Raw genomic sequence first — 12,547 nt, forward strand, 5'->3', positions numbered from 1 at the left:
CCCTGGACAGGTCACCAGTCTGTCACAGGGCTAACCATTGACACAGACAACCATTCACACTCACATTCACACCTGTGGGCAATTTAGTGTTTCAGATTAACCTGTCCCCTCTAACTCCATGTCTTTGGACTGTGGGAGGAAGCCAGAGAACCCCCGTAAACACAGGGGAGAACATGCAAACTCCACACAGAAAGACCCTGACCTAATGGTGGAATTGAATTCAGGACCTTCTAGTGAAGCAACAGCGCTAACCACTGTGCCACCGTGCTGCCTGGATAGAAAATCATGACCAAAATAAATAAATTAAACAATAAGGGCTATCAGAAACAAAGGCAATGTCCATTGTGCCAAAATGACTTAAAATGATATAATTTCTCATTCCTGCCTAGGGCTCTGACAAAGAGCTTCTTTCTTGATATTGCCTTTAGTGTGATCCATCTATGTAAAATTCTGCTAGCCATCTCACAGAAGCTCTTGTTAAAATGAAATTGGTTTTTTTGATCTGTTTCATTCATATGTGGTTTCAAGTACTGATGTAATTTCTTGATACAGTGACCACAAGCTCAGAGCCCCAATGACTGAATACAGGTAATTCTCTTGGGTCTGTCAAGAACAAAGATATCAAATTTGCTGATTCTGGAATAGCCTGTTGACCCTGGTTCTTACATACAGAGAATGGGAAACAGCAGTCAAATACTACTGCTACTAGTACTAAATCATTCTCATATTTTTATATAGTGTATATGCGATGCTGATATGTATTACCCTTGTTCATTTTATATATTTGTTTTTATTATAGATTGTATAACTATCTTTCCTTGAAATTAAATTCATAACATGAATAACATTGATTTTTTGCCGTTACTGATGTGACTGGGTCGGTTTCTGCTCAGTTGCAAGAGTAAAGGTGGACCAGAGCAGTTCAGCAAAAGGCAACTTTTTCTTTTACGTTAATGAAACACCACATATAATATTGTAGAATCGCCAGGTGGTTGGGGTTGATGCAGGGCTGCAGGGTGCATGACTCTAACACTGGAGACTGGGTTTGTATCCAGTATCGGTTTTGTGGTGAGAGAATTTTTTTTTCTACGTGAAGCCAGACCATGAACTTTCCCTTAGTGCGGTTAGTTTGAAAACGGTTGGAGTCCCTATTGAACAATATTCCAAAATGAGATTTTTGTGTCAAGATATACACATTGTATTCATAATTTAGTTTTTTAATGTATATAAATGAACTTTGAATATATATTTTTTGTTGCAATTAGTTATGCGTTTTATGTAATCATAATTTGTATGACTACAGCTGACTTCTTGACTGAAGATAAAGTTTCTTTTGACCTTTGACCAAAATAAATTAGGTTTTGCCCGAGATCTGCTCTTTTTGTAGACTAGTGTTTGGCATTTATGCTTCAGTTAACAGGTCACGGTGAAAAGAGAAAGACATAATAGAAATGACAGATGACACAGGTCCCTTGGATGAGACAGGTTCTCACTGAGATAGATGACATTTGACTGGAATATTCTACCCAAACATTATGATTTTGTATTTCACATTTTTTATTTCATAGTATCAGACATTGCTAGTCTGCTCATGAGCTGCTGATAAGATGGATAAAATGTAAATGTTGACATTTTTAGTACAGATTCCCACAAAGTGTAGCACGGCACATAAGATGCAACACGAGTTTAAAGTACTTTGGGTTTGAACAAATGTGTATTTGTGACATGGACTTTTAATTTGAAACCCACTCTTCAGTCTGTGTTTGCTGAAGTAATAAATAATCAAATCACTGAATTGGTGAAACTGAGTTCAGATACTGTTTAATAAATCACATCTGTGAACAACCAAACCATGTTAAGTTTAATTCTGGTGTCTTAGATTTTAATGAACAGTTTAGTTGAAACTTGTGATTTTTTTATCAAGTATTTTTTTCCAGGTCTAATAAAATGCAGCCAGAGCAGAAAGCTCAAAAACTGCAATTTCTTGACTGGAGGCTGAAGAGAGCAAGTGGCAGCCTCTATAGCTGTAAAACAAAGCCCCGACAGGCTCCCATGTTAAAATCACAATGACATTTACAACCTAGCCCCCAAAAAGCATTGCATCTACTGATAGTTTCCCATCAGCAACTGTGAATGGGTTTTCAGAACTCATTCACCTGGAAAAGGGTGTTTGGCTACGGCAACACTGATTAACAGGTGACCCAACAGCTGCTAGGGCTCATCTCCACTGTTTCCCTAAACTAAACTGAACTGAACTGGACCTTTTCACTGTGTTTGTCCAGTTGGTATTTTTTGGAGAACTGTTTGTTTGTCTGGAATGTAATATTACGGCTTGCTCTGTGGTACAGAGCATCCTAGAAGTAGTGATGTGCGAATCATGAACGAATCGTTCAATACTCGAGAATCACTTTACTGATTCATGAATCATGATTCACAAGCCCAACTGACTAATCCCTGTTGCTGTTAGCAGCAATAAATCTAGCTTATAATTAAAATTGTGGAAAAAACAATACATCCAGTATCTTAACAAAAAAATTTCTGCTCTGAAGTGGAAGAAAAAACCCTGAGTAGAAGCTCACATCAAGACAATAGCTCCTCTGTTCACAGTAGCATCACTCTGCTAACATGCTAACAGCACATTTGAGCTACTCACCCCCTCCCTCCTGTGCTGAATCACAGAGCGAATGAATCACTCACTCACCCCCTCCCTCCTGGCTCACAGCTTCTTCTTCTTCTTGGTTGGCAACCAATGTTAAGGCGCATTACCACCCCCTGGCTCACATCTCAGTGGACATTTAGATGAGAAAATATATATTTGACACATTTAAGGAAAATACTAATAAAATAAAAATAAACAAAATAAATGTTTATTAGGCAATTTTGATAGGAAATTGCTTAATTTTAGAAATGTTTTTGCTCTTTTTTGCTCTATAAAATAGTTGTTTTATTTTAGAATCATTCATCTTAGCAGTAGGATTTACATGAAAAGAGAAACAAATTAAGTTTGAGTGAAAATGTACATTTTTTGGACTCTCTGGTCAACTGACTCAGTGAATCAAATGACTCAAAAAAACCCAATTCACTTTGGTGAGTGACTCATTAAAACTCGATTCAGTAAAAATAATCTAATTTACCATCACTACCTAGAAGTTTGTGCTTCAACGTAAATTTCTACTTTTTTGTTAGTCCATTCTTAACTTGGCAGAAGACAACCTGATTGCAATAACTGGTTTAAAAAAAAATACTTTTGGGACTCTTGAAGTCTTTGGGAAAACAGCTTTCTATCTTGATCTCACTAAACAGTTTCTCAATCGTTTTCAGTTTAAAATCGTTTAAATTACTTTTTGTAAATTTAGGTTATCCAGGTCATTCATTGGCTAATTATTTATAAGTCTCAAGTCAGTGCAGTTTCACAGTTAGACCTACTTGCTTGTGGCTTTCAAATAGGCCTTCACCAGTTGGTGATGTCATGATAGCTACATCCATTTTTATACTTTCTACATAGCTAGTGTTAACTGATAAATTAGCACTCATCCATTTATCCATATAAGGTGACTTCTGGTTCATCAAAATGCAAAGTGAAAAACAAATGGGCAACTTCCATCTTTTATATTGTTTGTGAAAGCCAACCAGTGTATATTTTGTGTTACCTATATATAATATCTCAATTTGTTTGAAGATCTGAAACAATTAAATTGACGAACATACAAAGAAAATAGGAAATCCGTAAGGGGGCAAACACTTTTTCCCACTGCTGTACATTTGCAAATTTACGTACCTCTGTCTTACAATGGCCTCAAACACCCTCCAGCCCTCTCTGATCAATGCTTGCTGGGCTTAAATTCTAGCAGACAAGAATACAGCTTAATTTCCTTAAGATGGAGAATTTAGTCATGATATGTGGCAGTTGGTAGCTCACAGTGAACAAAAAGCTTTTAGGGTGCATTTAACTAAAGAAAAATTGTGCTCCTCCTGGACACCGAGGCATGTAATTGAAGGAGACTTTTGTCAAAACTTGAACATTATTTTTTAGGCTCCATGTTTTAAGCAAAGCGCTTTAGGTTGAAAAGAAATTTGTCACAATACTGTTATGCTCGTAAATAGGATTATCACACAGAGAGAATCCTATCCCTTTGGTGTTGTAAATCTTGGATAGGCTACACAGTAAAATGCTTTGTCAGATTGTTAAGGCACTTCCATTTCCACACACAGAGTTTGTAGAGTATGTGATAACACAGTAAAGATCTCTTAACAAGTGTTACGAAATCAGTTTCACCCCGGTTCTTTTTATTCCTCGGGCCTCCAGAGATGCGGACTCAGTAGTCATTTCACAAAACCTTTATTCATCTTTATTCATCTTCATTTAAGCATGCATTCTTCTAGAAGGGAAGACTTGCCAGGCCGGTGTCCCTCTGCAAAATCTTTCACTCCTTTGTCTGTGAAACACAGTTTTGTAGGAGCGACCCCATCATAAAACCCCCACAGTGTGCTGCAAACTCTGTGTCTGTGTCTATGTGCACGAGCACGTGAGTGCCTGTGTGTGTGCATACCCGTATGTCTATGTGAGTGCACGTGAGTGAGTGTATGCGCGTACCTGTGTGTATGTGTGAGTGCACGTGAGTGAGTGTATGCGCGCACCTGTGTGTGTGAGTGCACATGAGTGAGCGTGCGTGTGGATGTGTGTGCGTAACAGTTAAAGCACTATGTGCATATATCTCTATGTACGTGCCTTCCTGAGGGTCATAAAAGTCCATCTCCCTTCCAAACCAAAGTTATTCAGTTACAAACTTTGAGACTCCCACCCAGGCATGCCCTGAGGAACTTCCACTCAACATTAACCTCTCTTTGTCTCACTTTCACAGTTCAAACTAGGGGAGGGTCTCCTAGAAATCTACTCCTAAGTTTATGACACACTCAGGCCTTAATTACATCCAGGTCAGTGTCTCTACAATAATTCTACATCCTATCTAACACAATTCTAAACTCTAAAATAGGCTACGCATATCTTCACTGTGCATGTGGGTGTAACTTTAACAGTTAAAGCACTGTGTGTGTGTGTCTCTGTGTACGTGACTTCCTGTCGGTCATAAAAGTAATCTCCTCACCCAAGCTACACCAAATTCCACTACACAACATAGAAAACAGAGTTAACATATTACAAACACTGAGACCCCCACTCTGCATCCACTGGGCCATTGGCCTCTTGTTGTCTTACATTTACAGATCAGGTGGAGAGTCTCCTGCAAACCTACTTCCAAGGTATGGCAATTATGAGTTTTATTAAGGGTACAAGCATCAGCATCAGCAATCCCCAACTGTAGCTTCTTGTCTCCTTTTACGACAGCAGACCCCCAGTGTCAATAAATTCCTTTCCCTCTAAACAATTACACACACTCTCAGGCCTACAGCTAAACCAACTGAAACACACAGACAAATCCTTTCCTATTCATCTGATCTACTGCTGGACCCTCTTATTAGGGCTGCTCAATTAATCGAATTTTAATCTCAATTACGATCTGGACTTTCAACGATCATTAAAAATGACTGAGCCGATTATTAGCACCTCCCTCGTGCTTTACTCTCGCGAGGTGGCAAATCGAGCGCACCTCTCTGCGTTTCGAACACGCATCACATCAATTAAGAGTACCCGAGGAAAGCTAAGCAGATGTTATTTGGAGAGGACAGGATAATGGCTGCTAAAGAAAGAATGCCTTTGGTTGAAAAGCGAGGTAAAACTACTTCAGTGGTGTGGAAACATTATGGGTTCGCGGAGTCAGACGTGGATCAAGTCGATATAGTGTGTAAACTTTGCTAAAGTGTTGTAGCTGCACCACAGAGCAACACTACAAATTTATTCAATCATTTGAAGACCGCTCACAAAGTGACATACGATCAAACAATGAAGGAGCATAGAGAAAAACTCTCAACAACACCTGCTTCATCCTCACAGACCTCCATTCACGCTACCCTGTACAACGCGACTAAATATCCCACCAGCTCCCAGAGACACAAGGAGATAACAAACGCGGTAACATAAGACCACTGCTCAATTAACACAGTGAACAACCCCGGTTTTAAGAAACGAATCCACACTTTGGACAAACGGTATAACTTGCCATCTCGTCACCATTTTAGTCGAGTGGCGATTCCCGCTTTATATGATGAGTGTCATGATGGTGTCGCAAAGGAAGTGGCTACAGCCCAATATTTTGCCACCACAACGGACTTGTGGTCAAGCCGCACCATGGAGCCGTATTTGAGCCTCACGGTACATTTCATTGACATGGATTTCAACATGAAAACGAAATGTCTCCAGACATCATTTTTCCCAGAAGACCACACAGGGCAGAACATAGCTGCAGGTCTGAAACAAGCACTGGCTTCGTGGGATCTGGAGGAGAGTAAATTCGTCTGTATAACCACAGACAACGCTGCAAATGTCATACTGGCTGCAGAACTGAATGGCTGGATGAGGCTCCAGTGCTTTGGGCACAGATTACATTTGGCCATAGGTGAGTAGGCCTAATTCCTACTGAATATGATGCATAATGTGATTTTCTTTCAATAAGTATACAACATAATGCTTCAAATGAATATAATATATAAAAAACGATTTAAATTCAGAGATACTTTTATTCATTCTCACAGTCATACACATTTTCTATGAATTATACAAACACATAAATAAGCTACCATCACTTTTTCTTATTCATTCACACTCAAGGAAATGATAATCATCATCCTGATAATGCTTGTTTATATTTTTTATGTTTTTATAGAAAGAGCCATGAAAGATCACAGGATTGAGCGTGCAGTGGGGGTCTGCAAAAAAATGGTCAGCACCTTTTCATTCAGTTGGAAAAAAAAGAGAGCTGAAAAAGGCACAGATAGACCTCAAACTGCCAGACCACTCCTTAGAGACTGAATGTCCAACCAGATTGGGATCTAGGCAGGCCATGGTTTCCAGAGTCCTTGAGCAGCAGAAGGCCATTGCCCATGTCCTCTCCCAAGACAAAGGAACCAGGCACCTCATCCCCTCATGGCAGGACATTGATGTCCTTGAGGCCATCAACAAGACCCTGGGACCTTTGGTTGAATTCACTGATGCACTTTCTGGAGAGAAATATGTGAGTGTGTCTTTTATAAAACCAACACTCCACCTATTAACAACTCAATCTTGGCTGAGCAAGATGATGACACAGACCTCTCAAAATGCATCAAGAGGAGAATACTGGAGTACCTAAATGAAAAGTATGGTGACTCACCAACACAAGAGTTGCTTGACATGGCCACTGTCCTGGACCCAGGGTTCAAACTGAGATATGTAAGCGAGGTCAGCCAAGAGACAATAAAAGCCAGACTAACAATGGAAATGAAGTCCATTGCCCATATTTATAAAGATACTAAACATCTATCTGTCTGTCTGTCTGTCTGTCTATCTATCATTATTTATAGTAATTATTTAAGGATTGTATTTTAGAATGCCAAACCTGAGACAGATAAAACTGGTTCCTCATTCTGTGTTGCTGTCATTTTATGTTTGTCCCATTAAAGGAGGCTGCAGTGATGGGGACACCCGTTGGTAACACGGAGGTTGCTGATGATGGTGCATCAAACCAAAAGAAGAGGGAAAAGGGCCTAAGCAGCTTCTTTAAGGCCCCTCACAGCACAGCTCCAGGTGCAGAACATGCTCTTCAACTGGACCAGGCCATAGCTTTTGAGCTTCAGGCCTACCTCCAGGCAGGGACCCTGGACACAGAGGAAGACCCACTGGGGTGGTGGAAGCTATCACAGAACCTCTTCCCACGACTCTCCATCCTGGCAAAGAAATATCTTTGCATCCCAGCCACAAGTGCCTCATCAGAAAGGGCCTTCAGCACTGGTGGAAATGTTGTCAACTGCCTGCGAGCATCCCTGAAGCCTGATCATGTCAATAGGCTGGTGTTTTTGGCTAAAAACCTTTGAAAGGTTGCAGGAACCATGTTTTGTTGAGCCATTTTGAGATTGTATGGGACTCGGGCCTACTAGTTTTTATTTATTTCTTATAAAAGGTACTACTTTCAGTGTTTAATTTTATTTTTGTTCAGGCAGCAACTTTAGTTGACATACCTCAATGTCAGTTTGATGCAATTGTGCATTTTGTGGCTACACAGCTTGCCTTGATGTTTGGTTATTTGTATGCATAAATATTATGCAGTAGTTTGAAGTTCACTAAACATTAATGTTTACATTTTTTATTTATTTTTTATATTGCAAACATTTGCACAGTTATCAGTATTTGCACACCATTTTATATTATTTTTGACAATCTTTAAAGCAATTATTCAATACATTGTTATTGTTAAATAAATATCGTGAAATAATCGAGATCTCAATTACATAATCGTGATTATCATTTTCGCCATAATCGAGCAGCCCTACCTCTTATCTAAGCAAATTTAACACATTGTATTCTAATAATTGTTTTCTTGTACTCACACAAGGTAAATAATACTTTATTAAAATCAAAATGCATTTTGCCTTCGCTGGAGGGTCGCTGGAGGGTTCGCTGGAGGGTCCGAGGGACCGCTCCAGCCTTCATCCGCCTCTGCTGGAGGGTCCGGGGGACCGCTCCAGCCTTCGTCGTCTGCTGGAGGGTCCGTGGGACCGCTCCAGCCTCCACCAGCCTTCATCCGCTTTTGATCAAACATTTCACTTGGGGTTACATGTTTGATTTTTGGGTGGGGGGAAATGTTACGTTTCGGTGTTGTCAGTGTTTTGTTTTGGTGTGACTGTTATGTGTTTCCTGTTTTACTTTGAAAGTCTGTGTTATCTTAGTGTTTTCAGTTTACGTTTCCTTGTCTCGTCAGGTCTAATTTGCCCCAGCTGTGTTTCCCTCCTGTGGTCCATTCCCTGATTGCTCCTTCTATGTATTTAAGCCCTGTGTGTCAGTTGGTCATGGTCGCGATCTCCCCCGTGTTGTAAATAGTTTGGTGTTTTGATGTAAATAGTTTGGTGTTTTGATGTAAATAATAGTGATGGGCAGATGAAGCCCCATGAAGCACTGAAGCTTTTCATCCAATTGGTTCACCCCAACGCGAAGCTTCATTTGCTCTAGCAGGACACCTACTGGACGTAAAAATAATAGCTGGCATGAATTTGAAGAGTGTGGCATTTTGCACACAGCCTGTAAATGTCAACAACAAAAGGAGTAGTGATGGGTCGTTCGCGAACGAAATGGCTCTTAGAGCCGGCTCTTTGACGTGAACGACGAGAGCCGGCTCCTTATCGCGAGCCGTGACGGCTCGTGGGTTTTTTTTTTTTTTTCTCTCAGCCTCTGTCTCGCACTTTTTTCCGCTTCACTCTGCACGCGAGCCTTGTGCTTTACGCTGGGCAGAGGGGGGAGGGGCGGTAGTTACACTCAGTAGCACAGGAACAGAGCCAGAGAGAGAGAAAGAGAGCCAGGGACAACAACGTCACATTAGAAAGGTATAGTAATCATCCACAACTATTTTCGGTTGCAGATGATAAAGGATTCAGAAAGTGCGGATTCATGCGGGCCCATATGACAGAATGTGCATGTTCTTTTTGTTTTCATATTATAATTTATATTTAATTGTGTTTTGCAGTGTTTTGTGTTGTTTTCACTTTAAATTTGTAAAAGGAAACAGCTGAAAATTTAAATAGTTAAAAGTTGAAATGTGAATAGTTGATTTTTGTATTATATGATTTATTTATTACATTTTATGTGGCGTGAATAAATAAAAGTATATTTACAGTGGTCCCTAGAGACAAAGCACATACAAACTTCAAATCACGTACGAACTCTGAAGCATGTACAAACTCCAAAACACGTAAAAACTCCAAAACACGTAAAAACACGTACAAACTCCGAAGCACGTAAAAACTCAAAACACTTACAAAAGACAACAGAAGTGCTCCAGGATGCTGGGCGCAGTGTTTAGCTTTTGTTATCTTGTGGCTACACAATCCAGCAAGTACCCAACGACCGGATTTGGTGTGTGATAGTAACAGGTAGATGAACTTTTTTTTAAATTATTTGAATATATTTGAGTGCCTGTGTATAAATACACAAACAATACACACATGCTTTCAATTGTGTAATTTAAGTGATCTAGTAGCTCTGCTTTGGAAGTTCAGTTCATGCTAGAAATGTGTTTTGGAGTTTGTACGTGTTTTCAGAATCAATCAGAATCAGAATACTTTATTGATCCCTGGGGGAAATTATTTTTTGTTACAGTGCTCCATTTTAAACCAACATTAAGACAAGACAGACAATACACTAAGAATAGTACAATATATACATATATATACATACATACATAAGTCACTCATAAATAAATAGTCGGAAAAGAAACATGTGTAGTTGTAGCAGTAAACAGTGTGTTAAGTGGATGCGTTGTACAGGGAGATGGCCACAGGCAGGAAAGATTTCCTGTGTCGTTCAGTGGTGCTTTTCGGTAATCTCAGTCTCTCACTGAACGAGCTCCTGTGACTGACCAACATGTCATGGAGAGGGTGGGAGGTGTTATCCAACATTGTCTTTATCTTGGACAGCATCCGCCTCTCCGACACCACCTTGAGGGTGTCCAGCTCCATCCCCACAACATTGCTGGCCTTACGGATTAGTTTATTAAGTCTGTTGGCATCTGCGACCCTCAGCCTGCTCCCCCAGCATGCAACAGCATAGAGGATTTTGTCTCTAGGGGCCACCGCATATATTTATATATAAACATATATAAATAAAACCACTTTTTTACGTTAGTAATTCCTTTTGTGCATAATTTTATATTATTGTGAATAATAAATTAATTAAAGCAACAAAACAACCTGAAGAGCCGGTTCGGAGCCGAAAGAGCCGGCTCTTTTTAGTGAGCCGAGCCGAAAGAGCCGGCTCTCTAAAAAGAGCCGGAAATCCCATCACTAAAAAGGAGTGTGTAAAACATGTATATTGTAGTGATGGCAGTATACTGTGTATATTTATAGTGGCAGTATGAGAAATGATTATTTGGAAATGCTTGAAATGGAAATGATCATTTACTGTGAGGTGAGGTGTGGTTGGAGTGTGGACAGTAGTTGTGCTTTTGTAACGTTGAGGTATGGACAGCTACACATTGAGGCTTTGAGCCTCAGTCCTGCCTGTTCACATTTTATTCTGTAAAAACTAAATTTTCACTGCTTTTATAACCTTTAGTGGGGAGAACATAGCTAGGATTTAATGATTTAACAAATCTTTTGAATCCTTTGTCCTCCACAATGCTAAATGGCTGGGAGTCCTCAATCACCATGCTGACCAGGTCTTCATCTATTTGAGATTGTTCTCCTGAGGAAAGACAATAAAGACAAAGCACAAATATAAATATCACACACGTAACTTATAACAGTTGTATAATATTGTTATATCATTTAGTAACATTACTGCATGCTATATTATCATGACATTTGATGGCTCACCTGGTCTTGCTCCACAATCGGTGTTCCTCTTATTCTCATGCAAAGCTCTGTAGTGCCTAAGCATGGATGTTGTTGTTATATCCCAGCTCCCTGGCACATAGCAAACACTTCACCTTGTACAAAAGTCAAGACAGCTCAACATAAATTGTATTGCACCATCAGTATCATGAAAATACATCTTCTGTAGAAATTTACATACCTTGTTGGGAGGAATAAAATCAAAATGTTCCCACACAGGGGAGGACATCCTCCTCTTCTTAGCTGGCTCCATTCTCTCCTGACTTTCTCTCCTCACTCTCATAAACCTCCAAACGGTCTCCAAACTCTCTCTAACCGCAACTCTCCATCAAACACCCACATTTTGAATGAAGTCTGAGGGGTTTATATCGCTGTCATATCTCGCGGCAAAGTTCGAACCACTTCATGAACCAGTCACGTGGTACAGCCGGGCAGCGAGGCTTCGGACGTCATCATTTTCAGCTCCTCCCATAAATGAAGCAAGCCTCGATACGCGCTTCGCGGAAACGCCCCCTCCATTACTCGACACACGCTCCGAAGCCTCGATACAGAACGTCCCATCACTAGTAAATAGCTGTGAATGGGTTTGTTAATATTTTCGTTTGAGACACCTTCGTTTTGGGATTTTGGTGGAGAGCTTTAGTTTGTTTCTCGTGTGTTTTTTTTCTTATTTTTATTTTCATACGTTGCACGCCGGTTGCCTAGGCCGGGGTGTAACAGGTAAGTTTAAACATTCCACAAACTGTTCTTGATATTCTTATTGATAAAAAATTACTCAATTGGTCATACTTTTCTGTATCCTGCAAATATTGTACCATGAAAAACAAACAAAATTTGGCACAAAAAAGATCAAAACCACAAGTTTGCAGCCAGAAAAATGTGAAACTGGCTACTTAAGCTCTTTGAAAGTCAATAAATCAACGTACCTGCACTGCTAATCTGTCATAATCAAGTCACTATATCATATTTAATCTACACAAGAAAAAAAAAAGGGGTTTTTTTTTTCCCTTTTTGCCAGCACAGTACAATAACTTGAGTATTGTTGTCACCATGAAGTTGCCAGAGAACTACTTGT

The sequence above is a fragment of the Astatotilapia calliptera genome, chromosome 2, assembly GCF_900246225.1.
Source record: "Astatotilapia calliptera chromosome 2, fAstCal1.2, whole genome shotgun sequence".
Lineage (NCBI taxonomy): Eukaryota > Metazoa > Chordata > Actinopteri > Cichliformes > Cichlidae > Astatotilapia > Astatotilapia calliptera.